At 39.5% G+C, this 18643-nt stretch overlaps 1 protein-coding gene across 1 annotated transcript in view; it reads left to right on the top strand.

The window, feature by feature from the left end:
• The window catches only part of PRTG (protogenin), a 76670-nt gene that overhangs the window by 1521 nt on the left and 56506 nt on the right, over positions 1 to 18643 (top strand). The window lies entirely within an intron of this gene.

Genomic DNA, 18643 nt, shown 5'->3' with positions numbered 1-18643 from the left:
CAGAATGAAGAGGAAAGAGGGGAAGGGTTTTCTGGGCAGCTGTAAGGCCTTGCTGTTCTGACACGTGTTCAGGCAAGCAGATGTGGCTGCTGTCCCTTTTGGGATTCCCCTGGAACCTCCCATTAGGGCTTGTTCTGTGGTTCCACTAGGAAGTGAGAGCTGCATTTCTAAGGTGACTCCCTACTGCTGCATGAATGGTGAAGGAAATAGCTATGTCTAAGTGCCTCTATGGCTTTAACAAACTGACCCAGGGTGTTTGTTGCCCTCCATTCTCCTATCATCTTTAAACATTGGGCAAGAGATGTGTGAGGAACTGAATGCCGTGCCTTTCTCCATGGCAGTGCAGAGCTTTGCCACTAGACTGAATCTATAACATGATCTCCTTTTGCTTCCCAAAAGTACATGGGAATGTACTTTTCAAAGAAAAGTAAATTTTGGCAAAGTAAAGAAAACTTTCATTTCAAAGAAAGTATAACACAGAGAGTACACAGTTTATGTAGTCTTCTCATGTTCCCTCTATAATAGGACTTAACTGATGAACTTAATCTAATAGGAAAAGACTTCCTTTGACCTCTTCGACCCTGTTCTTAGTAGCAAGATGAATAAAACTGGTGCTGGTACCTCTGTGAAAACTTGACATTAGTTCTAAATTGCAACTTTTGCTAAATTCAATCTGAAACTAGTTATTAAAATTGGTACATTAGCTTACGTTAAAAAAATGTGTGAATGTCAACATTTGTTAGGTTTTTTTCTGTATGCTTCTGACCTGATTATAAAAACTGCCCAGAAGATCCCCCAGGAAGGTGTGAAAAGCCTTGTTCAGTGAGCCAGAGCATTGGGTGGTTCAAAACCATCCTGGAAGCAGGTGGCTCCAAGTGAGTGCTGAGTTTTCACGTGCTGTAAGAATGTGAAACTCTGAACTCTCCATTTCAAAAACCTGTCTACTTATTATTTCTTATGTAGCTCATACACAGGATTAATAGACGAAATAGTTCTTGTGTGCTTTTGGTAAAATGGTGAAGAATGAAGTATTACAATTTTTGACATTTAAATTTACCTCACTAAGTCTCAGAGTGTCAACATAATTAAAAATAAGAAAACCCCTCTTAAGAGGGTAGGTGGTTTTTTTTTGTTTGGTTGGTTGGTTTTTTGTTGTTGTTAACCAACATAAAGCTAAGCAGTTGGCTGATGGATTCTGTGTGCAGGACTAGAAAATTCAGGGCCACTTTAAATTGGAGACACTGCAGGATGAACTCTATGCTCAATATCAGAGAACTTCTGGAATAGTACAGAGCACTATAGTAGAATAGCCTGGTAATGCAACTGTAGTATCTGTTTTTATTCAGACAATACCGAACTTCTGTAAATGTTTGTTTCTTGCATACACATTATTTCATCAGAAAAGTGGTTTAATTTTGTTGATTTTCACCAAGAAAGACTTGTGAACCAACAGATTGTGTGCTGTGGAGTGAGATTCTTGTTTTGCAGCTCTTTTTTTCCTTCCCCCCCTTTAAGACTGTGACAAAAGGTTTCTTTTTCTTCTTTGAGTACTTGAAAGGCTTTCTATGGCTGTTGGAGAAAACTGGAAGAGATAGCGGATCCATAATGATCACAGTAGGTGTTGTTGACTTAGTGATTAAGTGGTTAACTAGTGGCCAAACATGAAGTTATCCTATGTAGCAGTCTCTTCTCCTTAGTCATGCACCAATCTGACTGGTTTCAGAATGTCATCTTTACTGTAAAGCTGTGAAATTGGGCAGTAATTTGTATTGTGATGATTTGGAGCCCATAAAACACGTGCAAAATTAGTTTTTTCTCTCATTTTCACAGTGTTTCTGCCTGCTACCATGAACTGATTGAACTTTGCAGACATTTTAAGTGAAATAAATGAAAGTTTTGTGGGGGATTTTGTAGCCTTACAATTTTTCTTTTTAGAAGCAGTTGTCGGTTGCTGCAAAGGCAAATTACCTTGTGGTCAGGGCACAGAAGGAACTATACATATTAAACAGGTGGAGAATAGGCATTAAATGGGCATTCTTTCTTTGGAGGAAAAAAGCAAATGCTCTCTTCAGTTACTGGTAGCAGCAGGGTGCGAGGATGTTCTTTTACTTTGCCTGGTCAGAGGTTTTGCCAATAAGCTTATCTTTTGCTTCAGAATTGTAATGTTTAGTGTTGCATTTGGAAATCAAAAACTTTAATCTGTCCAAGAGTTTAAGATCTGAACACACAAGGAGATCAGGTCTTGGTTTCTAAAGTTAGAAACTGGAAGCTGAAGGTTGCACTCTTGGCAAGAATTCCATTATTCATGTGCAAATTAAGAATTCACAGGGTTAAAAGGTTAGAAACTGGCCAGGATGAGGTTTACCCTTGTGATAAAGAGCAGATGACCCTCATTCATTGGCCAAAGCTTTCATGTAGCTCCTCTGCAAAGTTAGTGATTGCCATGAATTGTTCTTGAGGAATGCAGAAATTCAAATGTGAGCAGGCCTTTCCTTAAGTGTCACTATGGAGCCTTATCTCCCAAGCACATCAGAGTAGGTCTGCAGGGACAGGGTTCCTCCCCAGAGGCCCCAAGGCTTTGCTTTCCTGTTGTTCATCCATGCACAAAAGAATTTGACTAATTTAGGGCTTTTTTTTTTTTTTTTTGGTGAGATCCCCCTACTTTTTAAAAGGGAACTCTGGTCCTGAGGTAATGCTTAGGTAAAACTAAATATTAGTTTCAGTACATGCTTGTAGTTACTTCCAAAGCTGGCTGATTGATGTGGGGGCAGAGGAGGAGGTCCTGTCTGCTTCTTTGTGTGGCAACATTTGGGGGGAAAAATGGTACTACTTAAGAGTGTGACTTAATCAAAATTCAACTTTTGCCACTGCTGCTGAGAGAGTTCTCTTTTAACTGAATATGAAGGGAATGTAGACTTTGGAGAAAGTCCTTTTGGTAAAACTTTGGATTAGCCAAAAGTAAACAGGCTGAGATTTCTATTTTCCTGCATCTTAAAATTATGATGCTTTAACTACAGTTAACTAAGATTCTGTCTAAAAATAAAGCTAGACTTCCAATAAGATATTATTAAGGAAAAATGGAGAAGGTTGATCATGTTTTGAAGCTGGTTACATGGGCTCTGGGCAGTGATTGGATAGGTTGCTCGTTGGTAATTTCCTTTCCACAAAAAGTGGAAATGGAAGTCTTAAGATGGTTGGATTGTATATAAACAGCATAACTAGATAATCCTTTCTCCCTTGTAACTTGGCTGAATTGGTTTTAATGTTTGTGAATTACAAGAAATGTAAGCCTAATTCTTCTTGTGCAGGTTTGTACATTTCACGAGACTGAAAGGTTGTGCAAGCAGAAAGTTTCAGGGAACTTGCTCCTGGAGGGAAAGTGAGTTCCCACTGCACTGCAGTTTGGGAAATGCTGGCCCTTTACACATAGCAGGCTATACTTTGTGGAAAGTTCATAATTTTGCCTATGTGCTTGGGCAATGATGTGACTTCTGGTCCCACTATCCTGCTAATAATTGGCTGTATTTATGTTTTTATAGCCTAATAGCATCTTTTGCTCTGCTTTTAAATATTTGCACTGAAGAGTGCATCCAGTTGAGCCTCTTTCTGTACTGTAACAATCATGTTTTCTTAGCAGTTCCAGCTGTTTGTTCCCACTCTTGCATTGTCTTGTTCCTTGTGTGGGCACAGCTGCATGTGTAGCTAACTGAACAGGGAGCTGATCTGGGTTAAAATAATAGAATTAAAACACAAGATGATGTTTAACCCAGATGAGTTCCCTGATGTGGTTTGTCTTGGAGCCACTCACAGTGATTGCACTGGTGCAACTGAGAGGACTGATGTGGAGGTGGGAAGACTTAGTGGGGACAGGGGAAGGCTAATGAAACTTGGACTCATCAAACTCTGGTGTTTGTGAAACATGTATGTAAAAATTTTGCCCTTCTGCTACTGATTTTTTTAGAAAAAGATTTTGTATCTTGCCTTAAAATGACAGGATTAATAGCTGTGATCTAACAATATAGTTTTCATTTTCAATGGAAGCTGTCATCTCTGGTGTCTTCCAAATGCATATCGATATCAAAGGTATGTTTAATTACTTAAAGTAGTAATGGAGAGGGGCACGAATTCTGAGAAAGAAGGTGGTGTTAGGGGGCAGAAGTGGTTTTTCACTGAGGTGGAAGTGAAATGGCAAATGGCAGCTGCAGGCAATAGTCTTGTATTGAAAGAGATAGCAAAGTCTTAAGGCTGTAGAGCTGGTGTGGCTACAGACAGCTCAAGGAACCTGGTGGTCTAGGTTTTGATGCCCTACTGCTGTTGCTTTGATTAGTTGATTTGAATATCCTGAGAGGAGGATTTGTTTCTAAGCTGAGAATACACATGGCTGATTCTTAGTGCATTTAAATTCCAGTATTTTTAGGCAGGAAGATGAGGTTCCAATGTCTTAGTCAGCAATGTCAGTTGATAACGATGAAGAAAAACAGTAAGATTTTAGCTGAGATATCCTGAAGAAATAAGAAAACTGGGAAATATTTTCCTTCTTAACCCTTTTTATTGTAGGATTTTTCTCTACAACTCCCCAGGCATCTTTTAACTTCAAGTCCTGCACCACCTTGACAGAAGACCATTATCAGCATCCTTTTAAGACATAATGATTAGTTACTTTTTTTTGGTTGCTGTTGGTACTAGGGCATTCCCTCCTCTTTCAACAATGACTGGGCTGCCCTTGTAAGAGCTCTTCCACAGACTTAGGAATGGGCTTTTATATGTTACCAAGATAAAAAAAATGTATAAAACTTTGCTTAGTGCACATGAACAGTATTTGTTTCCACTACCACATTACTTGAGAAGTGAACTTTTTATGGGTTTCCTCAACACCTCAGTTTCAGATTCGTGTCAATCCTAATGCCAGACTGAGGCCTTCCATGCCCTTGCTTTTCTTCCTAGCTAGTAAGACCAAAGCTGTTAGGGTTTATTTACTAGTTTTTATCAATGTAACTTTACAACATATAAAGTTTTTATTAGCTTCTTTTTTAAAAGAATGCTCAGTCTTCTTGGTGGTGCACTCTGTAGCTAATAAAACCTTCACCTACATGAGAAATGTTGAAGGAAAACATGGTGCTGTGACCAAAAGCACTCACTTCTTACCTGGTGCAAGCTCTGTGTGTGCTGTGTGCACTAACCTATGGAGAGTTCTTTTCTACTTGCAAAGCAATGTATGGCAGCAAAAGATGCTGTTCTGTTCCTGCAGTGTGCTACTCCCCCCCACTGCTCCCTTTCTTCCCCCTCCCTTTTTCCCTGCTTTTCTTGGTGTAGAAATTGTTGAAAGGGCATTCAGTAAGGCCCCCTTTTGTCAGCCAGCTCTGATTATCCTAAAGAAAAGGATCTCACTCTGAGCAGTTGTTTGCCTAGAGACTTGTTGTCACGTCTTCACAATTTAACAGCTGTGGCTATTGATGGTGTGCAGAACAATTTAAGACAATGACAAAAGAGAATCTTGGAGGAAGAATTTAAAAGTTACTAAGCGTTTTCCTACAGAAATATGGTCATGCCCATTGTTGGACAAATCTGTGCTTAGTATTTGTTTGTTTTCTACAGGATTTTTTATTTTTTCCACACTTTATCTTCGAAATAGTGGACATAATCTTTATTTAGTTTTCCTTTTTTTTTTTTTGTTTTGTTTTTGTTTCATCAATAGGCCCAGCTGTTAAATTTGGATTGATTACTTCCAGTCTTTATAACTGGTAATCACCACCTAAGTGAAAAAGTAATCAACAATGTCAAGATTCCACATTTTGTTGAGTAAGTGTGGGTTGTATGGTCAACATTAGTTACTAAGGTCAACCTCTAGGTAGCTTTTAAGAAGCAGCATTTTAAGCAGTGTCTACATTTTAAAGTTGATGGTCTCAGCAATTGAGTTAGGTGGGAAAAAAATTGCACTAGATCATTTGTGTTGGGAGTTAGAAATCCATCTGGCAGCCTTCCAAAACCTACATCTGTAGTGGAAACAACTTTTGGTTGTATGGATTAAATGGTTACTTTTTGAAGACATAAACAGTGGACTTAGGAAAGAGATGGCTGTGAAACCACCTGAGTTTGGACAGTTTGCATATGATTTAGTGTATGGAATTATTGTAACCTCCTCCTCTACTTTTTCTCTATGTAAAAACTTTGGAGGGAGATGGCCTTCCTAATTTATTAGAGAAAAATATAGATAAGTATTTCAAGACACATTTTATTTTTCTGCTGCTTTTACTTTGTTTCATAATTCTCAACAATAATTCTATTGCTTTTGGGTTTGTTTTTTTTCCAATGAAATCAAATTTGGTCTTAGGTGAGTGGAAGTTCTTTTGTTAACAACATGAATGCCCCCAAAGCAAAATAAACTAAGTGGCATCTGGGTAATACAGTTAGCATCTCAAGGCCCTGTTCAGAGTGCTGTTTTCTTAAGTGCCCACCTCTTGTACTTCAGGTAGAGGTTTCTGACACATCAGTGCATCTGCAGCTTAGGGAAATAGGATCTAGATACCATTTTCCCCAGAGGAAGATAGGTCTGCTCCTGAAGTTCACTTAGATCCTTATTATCAAAAATGACAGAATGTGTAATCTTTGTATTTTATGGGGTAAAAATTTCAGGGTTCCAGAGTCTTCCTTTGCACTATTACACTAAACCACTTTTAAAACTCCCACTGTGGTCAGGGTATTTTCAGACTTTGGCTAATGAAAAAACTGTAAATTTTTCAGTACTTAAGCTTGAACAAGTTTTGTTTGCTTCTAGCCTGAACATTGTAGCAATCATATTCAGTAAGTACCTGCTTGTTTACTGGATGTCAGAGCAGGAGAATGCAACGTGAGAAATGAAATACTGAAAATGAACTTGTTATAAAAGACATAGGAATGCTGACAACAAGCTTTATATCCAAAGCTTTTATCAGGATTTAATAATTTGAGGCAAAAGTTGTAATGTCACAAGACACTACTTCACTATCTACTCCAGGGTTACTGGGAACGAAGAAAGTCAGCAAAGAGTGCAGTTATTTACCCTTCTGAATACTGCTGAGTGACTGACCCCTCCAGCCTTGAAGAAGTGTGTTGGGAAGCAGTGTCTGCTATCAGAGTCCTGGTGCAATTCTCCAGGACAGCAAGGAGTAAGATGGCTGTTGGTTTAGAATGGTGACAGAAATGTATTGTGAAAAACGTAAATTAACTGCAGAGAGGGTCTTAGATATATTTTCCCATCTACAGAATCTTAGGAAGAAAACTTGCTGTGTACTGACTGATAGGAGGGGACTGGTGGTAGGATGGGTTTTACTTTAAAACATTGCAATTCACTCTATTGTGTTCTGATGTGGAACATCTTTTTGCCGAGCACATGTTTAAAGTGATGTTCCATTATGTGCAAGAGTTTTGGAATTGCAGCTTTAGGTGGGAGAAACACTGTGGTTTTTAAAAGAAAAGTCTGTCTTTAGCTGCAAGCTGCTCTGAGTGGTGTATTGACGATAAAGCAGCAAAACTTACCTCATCTTAATTCACCAGCCTCAGAACATGCTAAAATTATGATTTTGAATTTAAAAATAGCAATAATTTACCTTGCCTTAGAAGTGCATTAGAAATTTTCTCTTTAACTCTGAGGTGTAGCAGTTTAATTTTGAAATTATTTGCTTATGAGAGTTTTAAAAGAAACTATTATCTGATTGACCAGGCCTATTACAAGGTACGTTACGACAAGTGGTAATAGGAGGTAAGTTATTACAAGCATTAAACATGTCATCTGGTGCTCTTTTAATACATAGCTGGGGGGAAGTTAAACTAAGACTTTACAGCTTGTGGTGTGCATCTTGTGTAGAGTGATGAATGGATGTTGGAAACTGGAGAGGAACCTATGAACAGAAGCAACTTTATACTTTCAGATTTGATTTTTAGTGTCTTCACGTAATAATCCTGATCACATTGATTGATTACATTGTTTGTTCTCATTTCAGTAGATCAGAATTTCTTGTGTAAAACCATCATGGTTTCTGGGATTTTCTTGGCTCTGCTTCGAGACATTTCAGATTAAAGTCCAAACAAGATAAGATTAGAAAACCAGTTTACATCTCAGCCTTTACAGCATGAGTTTCTCATGTGAAGTAGCAATGCTTGATCTTCTCCCTCTAAAATCATAAAAGTTATCTATCAGTGTATTTCACAAAGTGGATTTGTCAGCTCTTTTAAGCTGTATTGAGAGACACTTTCTGTAAACCTTAAAATGGAGGGGAAAACATATCAAATAGAAAAGCTTTTCATTTATTTGCTGATCTGTTCTAACGTCGAAAATCTTCTCATCGTTTGTGTTCTCTCCAATGTTGCCACTCTTTCTTCTTTCTCATGTCAGGTGCAGGCTGATTTTGCTGCATTTAGTCAGTTTTTGGTTTGTTCTTTTCTCTTATAAATTGTCACGTTGCCTTGGATCTGCAGAACTGCTTCTGGTGACCCCTCCTTCTTTATTGCTGCCTGATGACTGGAAGGAGATGCTGTTTTCCAGTGGAGCTTATTTTCACAGCTGTGGCAGAGGAGGGAAGTGTCATAAGATACTTTGAGGTCAGTTTTGACCCCAAATTTAGATGAGGTAAAAATGATTCTACAGAAGTATAATATCTTGTCTCAGGTGGTCTGTCTGTCACTTAAAATGAGACAATAATTATGATTAAGAAAAAGCTGTTGTAATAGCCATTGCAATAATGTACAATACAACCCAGCTCAGCGTTACACAGTATTGTTTTTTGCTTTACAACTTGTTACAACTGGAACTTTTCAAATAACCCGTTATCTTTTCGAGGAAACCTTAAAATTAAAACCTTTGAACATGCAGAAGAATTTTAAATGCTTACTCCTGCTTGTACAATCTTGAACATATTAATAAATTGCTTAGATGACTTATCAGCAAATTAACCAGTGTAAATTATTAAATTACCATTTCACCATCCACATCAAGATCTCTAGTAAACCTCTAATAACTGTAACATGTGCCTCAGGCAGAGCTGTGCATTATGTATGTTCTTTGTAACGAGAATTCGTTGACTTTATGAAGCCATTGACAGACATTTATCATTTTGTTCATTAAACTTGTCTGTGACATCCGGTAAATTGATGTTAACTGGAAATATTCTCTGGGAGTTCTGGCACGACTCTGTCATTTTGCCTGAGGAGAAACTTTGTACATAGCATGTCCCAAATTACAAGGGTGAAACTTCCTTCCCCCACCTCCCCTACAAAAGCCTAAGTGAGCATATGACCAGCTCTTTTTTCCCCTCTCTTGCTTTTAATGCTTATTTATGCAAACAGCCCTGTAGCCCACAGTTTGCAAGCAGATTTATCATTGATCTTCAATAGAGGTTGAAAGTGGATCCTGCTTTTATTCGTTCAGCCGGTCTGCGCCAGGAAGGCAGCTCAATTTTATCCCACAGCGTACAAGAAATTAACTGTGGGATTCTTGGGAGCATTGATGGGAGTTCTGTGACATTCCCAGCACGTGGCAGTTAGTGCTTGTTTTTAATGGTCATAATCTTTACCCAGTGTTGCTTACTGCTGATTGCCATAGTGTTTGGTAGGTAACAAAATGCCTTGCTGAAAGCCTTTATAGTAGTGTAGAGCAGTGCTTTGTTTAGTATTTTGAAATTACTTTGTTGGAATGATGAACAGTATTTCATTTTTTCTGCTCTTGAGCACCCAATGTGGAAAAAAAAAAGTACTTTTAACACCTGCCAGTGTCTGATTCCTGTGGGATAGCTTTCTCTGGTAATGGTAGAGATTGTTAATGGGATATCTGCCTGCCTTCTAGTGTTCCTGTTGTGCTACCTGAATCCAGCTGTATCAGGGATCTTTCAAACAGAAATGAATGGACTAACAAATTCTGCCATAACTGGCTAAAATATTTATTAAATGGATCTAAGATACCATAAAAAATTGAATATCCAAAAAGTCCATTACATAATATTTTTGTCTTTTGAGAGAAAGAGTAGAGCAGTTGGCTCTTGAAAATATATTGTGTCTCACTACATAATAGTTCACTGGATTAAATGAATTTATTGATTTCTGCTTCTTTACTGACACACATTTATGAGCAGTTTCTTTGGCACCATGGCCACATGTCAAAGGTCATAACTTTCCTTCACTGTGGAAGAATAAAAGCTTTCAGATGGTGAATCCCTGAAATCTAAACAGGGCTTTATCCTCCCTTCCCCCTCAATATAATTACTGGTATTGCATGGATTTATTTAAGATAAATACACAATAATAATAATAATAATTAAAACTATACATACTAAAAGAACCCCTACATTATGTACAATAAAACAGGAAACTATACATAAAAGGCAACATGTCTAATCTGCTAATAGGTATCATTATGGAGCACGTGGTAGTATATTAGACTCCTTTATGGTCAGAGATTTTACTGAAAATTGTCAGTTTTCAGAACAGAATAAATATTTTTCATGATGAATTTTATCACACTTTAGTTTAGAAATAGTATTTCTTTCCTTTTAGAGTTGTGTGTACTTTGTGAAACAGAGGAGAACCTAGAAGTACATCCTATGAGAGAACGAAGCACATTCAAAATCCATGCTTTGTGTTTAGATAAACGTTTATAATATTGACATTTTCTTTAATGACCTTCATTAGTACTAAGTAGCCTGTGGACTTTTTGGTGTGTACTAGATATGGAAGTCCAGTCATGATGTAAACACAAAGCTATTAAAAAAAGAAACCTCAATGAAAGATAAAGAAGTTTAATAGTCCACTAGTTTGCTAGAGGTATGTAGGCAGGAGTAGTGAGGCTTTGGGACTATCTGGGAAGAGCTTGTCTTCACTTTTTGGCAGCCACTAGTTGGTAGATTAGCTCTGACCATCTCAAAAAATAGCGGTGTGGAGGTAACCTCACACTGAAGTGTTACTTTGATTTAAAATAATTAAAATATTTGTGCTGGGTAAGTTGATTTAGATTTGAATTGTTAGCATGGCCTGGCTGTAGTCCTCTTATCAAGGATGTTTCTGAAGGAATAGCAGAGCCTAGAGCTCTATCAATGGGAAAAACACCCCATGACTTTCTAAGAGGGCAGCAAGTGTCCTCCCATCACCAGCCCCAAGAAAGAATTGGCTACCAGGCTTTATTTTTGCATTGTAGAGATTAAGTCTGTTGATGCCTTTAATCATGATTCTTGCAAAAAAAAAAATCAGTGGTAGACTTTTCTTCTACTCTGTTGTTTTTGTGTGTGTGTGTGCAAATGATGATTTTATTCCAAGGGGGCTAATGGCACTCTGCTCTTAAATTTACCAAATATTTATATTGTAGAACTGTCATTGCTAATTTTCTGACATGTTAACCTTTTGGATAGAAATTTGTCATGTCAGTATCCATCTCTTCGCTTTTGAATTTTTCTAATACAGTATATTTCATTAGGAATGTTTACCTGTTCCCTAGAGCAAATCTAAGATGAAACTGTTTTCTCTGTAATTTTTATTTTCACTAGGACAGCATGGGAATGTCGTAGGGAGCAGAGATGTGGAACTCCTTGGGGAAGTGGTCTCTGTGTCTGGACGTAGCTTTTGTTGTTGCTATGACTAGAATTGGTTGTCCTGTAAGTTCTGAGGAGAAATCTCAAACTTGATTTGTTTTTGGCTTATGTTCACACAGCCTCACTCAGCTTGACTAGCTAGAAACACAGAAGGTGCTGCTTGTGCTGAACATGTTGCTTGTGAACACCGAGCTGGGCTTTCCCTCTAAGCAGTGCTGGACAGATGTAGACTTGCTTTTCTTTCCTGTTCTGCATTAATGAGGAGCTGAAGTGTGATCTAACACTGCCTGGAGAAACCAGCTGGCATCGAAAGCTGGAAACAATGCTCTAATTACCTGGGGAGGAAGTTTGGGAGGGGAAGGGGGTGAGGTGGAGGTGTGAGTGGTCTCATGTGTCTAGAGGTCAGGAAGGGGATTGGTGGGAAGAGGCGAGTGCTGAGGGGAATCTTGTGGAGTGAGGGGACCTGGGCTTGGCTGGGTTTGGGATTGCCATGGGTACAGGTTTGGAGTGGAAGAGGACTGGGGATCTGGCAAAGAATGGCTCAGGAGAGTGTGCCCATCAGAGCAGCTGATCTTTCAGGACATGGAATGTGGACCCAGGAGGCCTGGACTTCCCTTGGGAACTTCAGAAAGACAAAGAGTAACCTCCTAGTCAGGGGATCTTTAGAGTATTAAATATAGATTGCTGCTTCAGCCAGAAGCTTCTGCAGTATGTGACATGAGCCCTCTTGTCCCTTCCCTTCGTGGGAGGTCTTTGATTGTGTGTTTCTTATTGCCTCAATATTTGCTACGAGGTTCTGAGGTTTGATCAGTTGGAGCTGCAGAAAGTTGGGGGAGCTGTCCATGATTGCAACACATGGAGTGCTGTGAAGGATCAGTGTCATATCTTGGATGCCTAAACTTAATGAATATTTCAGTCCGCCATGCAAATGTTTCTCCATACCCAGCAGTCAAATTAAGATAGTAATAGAATGTAATCTCAAGGTGTTGTGAAAGTAGATGCAGTAACATTTGTGAAGAGCTGCAGTGCAGAGCCCTGCAGGAGCATAGGGAGGTTGGTAAATGTTCAGGGCAGTGCTTAACAGAGTGTAATAAACAAGGAATGAGGCCACACACTGAACAGAGAGGAGAAAACAAAATATTGAATAGGTGCTCATTATGTGAGCACCATTCATTTGGTGCTGTGAATGGTGGGGGAAGTGTGATTGTGCAGTTGTATTGTTTCCTAAAGCATGTATATAAACAGTGCAAATCAGTTATATAAACAGCTTCATTTCTTCAGTTTCCCAACTTTGGCACATTTGGGTTTGGAAATTTTCATTGCATTTGTATACATACATGTAAGAGATATACATTGAATGTGTGAGTGGGAAAGTTTAGGGATTAGCTTAATTTATCTAATGATATATGTAATGCAAAAAAAAAAAAAAGAAATAAATATGCTCAAAAGTATTAGTGTTTTATATGGGCAGGATGTAATGAAAAAAAGATTTTAACAGAGGCTCTTGTGGCAACTTCTTAAACAAATAAGTTTGTCAGAACTTTCTGATTCAACCAAAACATGGGCTGGTATCTGAGTATGCATTTAGCAATAACTTTACCTTGATAATAATAATAATTCTCAAGTAATACTTTATATATATGTATATATTTATGCTCATCTGTACACTCTCAGGTATTTGTCAGTACAAAATTTACTCTTTCTGTCATCTGACTGAGATGAAATTGGGTTTATTGCTGGTGCAGATGAAAAGAGCTTTTCTGAGGTGCCAGGCAGCACTGTGTGCTCCACTGCCATGGAGCAGTTGGCACCTGTGGGTTTCACCTCCTCTTTCATCTGCTCTGTCTCCTCTCTCAAGTATTTCATCCCCCACATCGCCTAGACTACCACCTACTTGTTAGGCTACAGCTCTTACGTTGAGCCATAGGAAATACAGCCCTGCAGTCATGACTAGAGAAAAGCCCCAGTACTTGGGGTGGGATTTTTTTTTGTTTGGGTGGTTTGGGTTCCCCCCCCCCTTTTTTTTTCCTTTTGTTGTTTTTCCTGATACACGTATGTAAAGAATCTGAAAGGCAGTGAAGTATTCAAGACCTCGTGCCTTCAGTGCAATGTGTACACCTGGATCCTCCTGGGGATCTGTACCTCTGGATGCTGGGACCTTCTTTCTCTGAGGATGTTCCTCACAGGCCTGTTCAGAAGCTGGAGTTATGGGGAAGTGTAAAGCATTATTTTTATTTATATATCATTCCTTTCCTCACCATTTAGTTGCTGCCATGTTCACCATTGTCTTCCGTTTATCTAAATAATGGTTGCCTGGCCTTTCACAAACTTGCGATGGGGAAAGATGGTGACCACCTGAAACAATAATATCTGTGGCAGAATAGCCTGAGAACTTTAAATAACCAAAGGGGACCGTTTCCAAGGCAGCTAAGTGACCTTTGGATCCCAGGAGCAGACTATTCATAGAGGCAAAGCCTTTGTCCTGCTTTGACCAGTGGTCAGTGAACTCTGGCAGGCCCCTCGGCTCACCATCTTGGCCCTAGACTAGCAGCTGGTGATTGATTCATTTAACTGTCCAGATTCACATTCTTCTGTCAAGGACTTGTCAAGGAAGAAAAAGGTTCTATGGAGGGCTATTCATTTTGCTAAAAGGAAGGGGATGCATTATATGATTGAGTGGATTACTTTTGGGTCAGAAGAGTTCCTGCATTGCTCCATTTTAATTCGGCCTTCAATCAAAGAGAGATTTAGTTTATCAGTGCAGTGTGGTGCTCATGTAGAGGGACAGATAATTTCAATTCCATCAGTGCAATAGGGTTGTTTTGCTTTGTTTGGTTTTTGTTGTTTCCCCCATCCTTCCTGTGATTTGTCCACCCCACTATGTTTCTGCCAAAAAATCCATAGATTTTTGTGATTTGCTGATATGAAAGAGTTAAGAATATTAATTATTATTAATCTCACTCTTAGATTTAATGTGTGTGTTACATGGGTATTAATGTTCCTACTACCTCTCATATATGGTTTTAAACAATCCAGGAAAGCATCAACTAAGTAAAAAAATTAATGTGTTACCTCTGTTTTGGATGAAAAGTGAGAAGAGAATAAATTCTACAGGATCAAACTAATAAATTACTTTCCTCCAGATAACACAGGCAACGGTAAAGCTGAGGGTAGAACCTAGTACTTTCTATCTAGTCCCTGTTTTCACCTGGAATGGTGTTTTGTTGTACAAACTCAGCGTTTGCTAAATGCTCAGGAGAGCTGTTTTCTTCTGCTCTTTAGAGCCTCGTTGTAAAACGAGGAAGGTGTTTCCATGCATTATGAAACCTGAATCATGTTTTCAGTTTTACAGCTGATACATCCACAAAACCAACTTTGAGCTGCACTAGGGAGGTGTGTTTCAGCTTCCTTGTGTTGACAGGCTTCCCTGTCCATTTGCCCTCCAGCTGGGTTGTGTTTCCTTAGCATTAGGATTTTCTTGCTGGTCCTCTTCACGAAGTACTGAGCGAAGCACGTCATTGCTTAGCTCCTTCCACTGGAAATAACAGGCATTAAAGAGCAGATCCTGCCAGTTAACCTTCTGCCTCTGTTTGAATGAACATGATGAGCTGCAGCAGATGAAATACGACCTTCAAGTTTCTTTTCCCCACTCTCATAAGCTATGTATTGTTTTGATTTGGCTTATTGAACGTATTATGAGGGATTTCTGATTGGCTTCAGGCCAAGGAGTTATACTTCTGCTGATGGAAGTACAAGTACATAATTCAGAAGAAAATACAGTGAAGCTTAATCTGTTGTATTCTTTTATCTCCCTCTTTTTTTTGGGGGGGGGGAAGAAAGAATTTTGTATTTGTCAAGATAAAAGAATGGCTTAACTATCTTAAGAGCACAAAGGAAGATAGAAGTCAGAGATAATCTAACCTTGCTAACGCTTCTCTGTTATACACCTCTACACGTGTCAGAAATCTGGGATAAGTAAAACACCTGTTGAATAGGCAGCCTTCTCTCAAGGAGGCCTGGTGGTATTCCTTTCCTGCCAGCAGCTGCATTTCCCAGGGATCAGTCCCCTTTCTTGGGACTTGCTTGTTTCAGGCTGGAGTAGGATGTTTGAGATGGGGATACTGCCTTCTTTGGGCTCCAGATAATACTTTGCTCAGTGCTTCCCTGGTGGCTTTGATTCATGGCCTTGAGTTGGAGACAAATAATAAGCTTTTAAAAATCATGGAAAGGAAAAATGGGTTGTCATTGTGTACTGGGAAGTGTAAGTAATCTTATAACTAGATGTATTACCTCCTTAGTAGAGCATGACTGTTTGGTTGTGCTGTGACTGGGTAAACTGGAAATCCTACAGCCCAATGGTTGCCTCCCACCCACTCAGTCAATAGCCATAGCTATTCCTCTAAAGACATTGAAGGCAATACAATTTTTATTTGGAAGCTGCGCTTCTGATTTGTTTCATGTGAAAATTGCAGGAGTTGTAAATGCTTCCCCCTGCCTTCCCTCCAGAATTTTTCAGATAAACATCTGAATAGAGGATTTAAGTAGCTTCAATAAATAGGTAGTACTGACAGTCTTTTGTTACTCGTTTTTTTGTGTGTGAAGTTTGTATCTGGTTTTCTCCATGCTGCTCCCAAAGTTTAGGACATTCAGATTTTAGCTGTTAGTTACTACCCTGTGTTGAAAGACTGTTCTTGGGTGGGATCTCTGGGCTGTGTAATGCAGTAGTAGTGGGGCATTTGGTGACAGGGAAATGAGCTGCAGGCATTTGGCCCTTGAGAGTTGAGGCATTTCTTCTTTCCTTTCCCCGTGGGAATGACGAAATGTTGACATTTGGAGAGGGGGCTGAAGGGCTTGAATTCCCAGCACCCCTGCTCAGCGTTTTGCAGTGAAATCGTCTTTCATCCTGGGATGCTGATTCTGAAACGCTGTAAGCAAAAACTGGAGAGTGCTCCTATCTCTCAGGAATAGCACTTCTGACAGCCTGGAGACTTAACAGCACTGCCATATCACCTTACACTCATTCATACGGGGATGGTGTCCGTTTGCCACTGTATGAAATGAAAGCTCTTCCTCTGCCTTGCCCCAGATGTGAGGAAGGCGCAGAGGTGGGCGGTGCAGCACAGGAATGTGTGGGGCCCCACTCCTGCCTGGGATGTGCTCTGTGCTGCTTCCTCTGATTGATGAGCCAGGCAGGCTGAGGTGAAGAGTGGGCTTTGCATTCTACTTAGGGTCTAGTTTTATTTTAGCCGGGAATAGCATTTATTTATTTTTAGAGGTACAAGGCTGATAAATAGAGGTCTTACCCTTATGCTGGCATCTGCAGTGAAACTCACTGGTCAGAATGGGGCAGATTTATGCTTCCAGTGCTGCAGACTCTTGTTGTAAAGTGCTGAAATTGTCTTTTCTGTGTTGCACTGAGTGATTATTAAATTTTTCTTGTTCTTTGAGGGTCTTTAGAATCATAGCAGTCAATCTTTAAATCTTTAATATTCTGTTTTGATTTGTGTGGAGTTTTTTGGTTTTGCTGGTTTTGTTTTGTGGGGGGGTTGGTTTTGTAGGGTTTTGGGGGTTTTTTATGTTTTTTTCTTTTTGGATGCCAGATTAGGTTAGCTGTGAAGGGACATGTCTTTTGTTGCAAAATCCTTCTTGTGTTCTGATCCTTGTCTTCATGTTGTAAAGTGCAAAACTGTGCTGGATGTTCCCCATGCAACAGTTGGGCTATTAAGCAGAACTAATTCTTCACAGAATGGCAGCAACTCCAAAGAAAGGCATCTGTGGGATTAAGCGTAGATACTAGAAGGCAATCACTGGGCAAACTGCTGAAGGAAATCAGTCCTTGCAAGGGAGAAAGTGGTGTGTTCTTTCTCCTGAATGCATGCAGCCACACAAGTAGAACAGCTTTGAAGCTGGTTAATGTGGCTTACTGTGTGCCTTTTCTCTCCTATTTCCTATGCTTCTTGTCTGCAGAAGAGCAGAGGGGAATTCCTTGATAAGTGCATTAGCATTTATTGTGCCTTCTGTGGCCACACACTGTTGCCTGGATGATAGATAGGCTGAGAAGGGAAAACCCCAGCTGGGATGCCTTCAGAAGTGAAAAGATCAAATCTCTCATGCTTGTTTACATGGTTTGGTAAAGAATGTCAGTCACACCATCAATAAACTGTTGAATATATATTTCAAAGCCTCCAGCTTTTAATTCATTTGAAACAATGCTAGTGGTAACTCCTGAGGTGAAATGTTTGTCTGATTTTATTGGGAGGGGTGCTAGTGGTATATTTTTTGCCTCCTATTAAATGATTCAGGTGTAGTAAGGCAGTATGTGTGGTCATGTGAGTAGCTTGCTTGTAGCTGCAAGTGGTGTCGTTGCAATATCAGGAGCTGCTTAGACCAAAGTAAAATAGAAAGACCTAGGTGTATTATCCTGTACTTTCTTTCTCCACAGACTGGGAATTCTGGTGCATTGCAAGTCTGGATTCTCATCTCAGTGTGGTCTAAGAGCACCTGATGGGCAGGAGAACAAACTGTAAAATAAAGCATTCATGGGTTGGTAGTTTGTTGGTGAGGATCCTCCTGTTATTTTCTCTAGCACATTGCTGCTGCCCAGGATCCCTTTTATTGTCACAATTATGTTTTTATGCCATGGATAACAAGCTGTGTCTGTTCCAGTGGTTTGAAGGTGTGAGGAGGGAACAGTACAGACTAATAGCCACCTTGTCAAATAGTATCTCTTTGTTCCTGCATGTGCATTTCTGCATTGAAGAGAACTTTTTGGTGGGTGATTACCCACTTCTGAGGAGCCAATTTTATTCAGCTATTTTGACGTTTATTCATAACATACAGTGTGCATGCTAAGTTTGAGCTCTTTCTGTTGCTAAGGTTAACACTTTCCAAAATTTAGTGCTGCCTGTTTAGCAAAAGAAAAGAGCATCTTGCTTAAAGTACAGTATGTCCTGAGAAGAAATGATTGCTTTTATCCTTGGAAAAATTGATCAGTATCAGAGGGATTCCTGATGTATTGTGATGGTGTTGAGGTATTTTTTCTTCACTTTCAAGGTTTTTCTCCTTTCCTGTCAGCTGTCTTCAATGCATCC

The sequence above is a fragment of the Lichenostomus cassidix genome, chromosome 10 (assembly GCF_008360975.1).
Source record: "Lichenostomus cassidix isolate B80296 chromosome 10, HeHo_3.0, whole genome shotgun sequence".
In the NCBI taxonomy this organism is placed as follows: Eukaryota; Metazoa; Chordata; class Aves; order Passeriformes; family Meliphagidae; genus Lichenostomus; species Lichenostomus cassidix.
The sequence above is the reverse complement of the archived record's forward strand: the minus strand, read 5'-3'. Positions and strand labels throughout refer to the sequence as shown.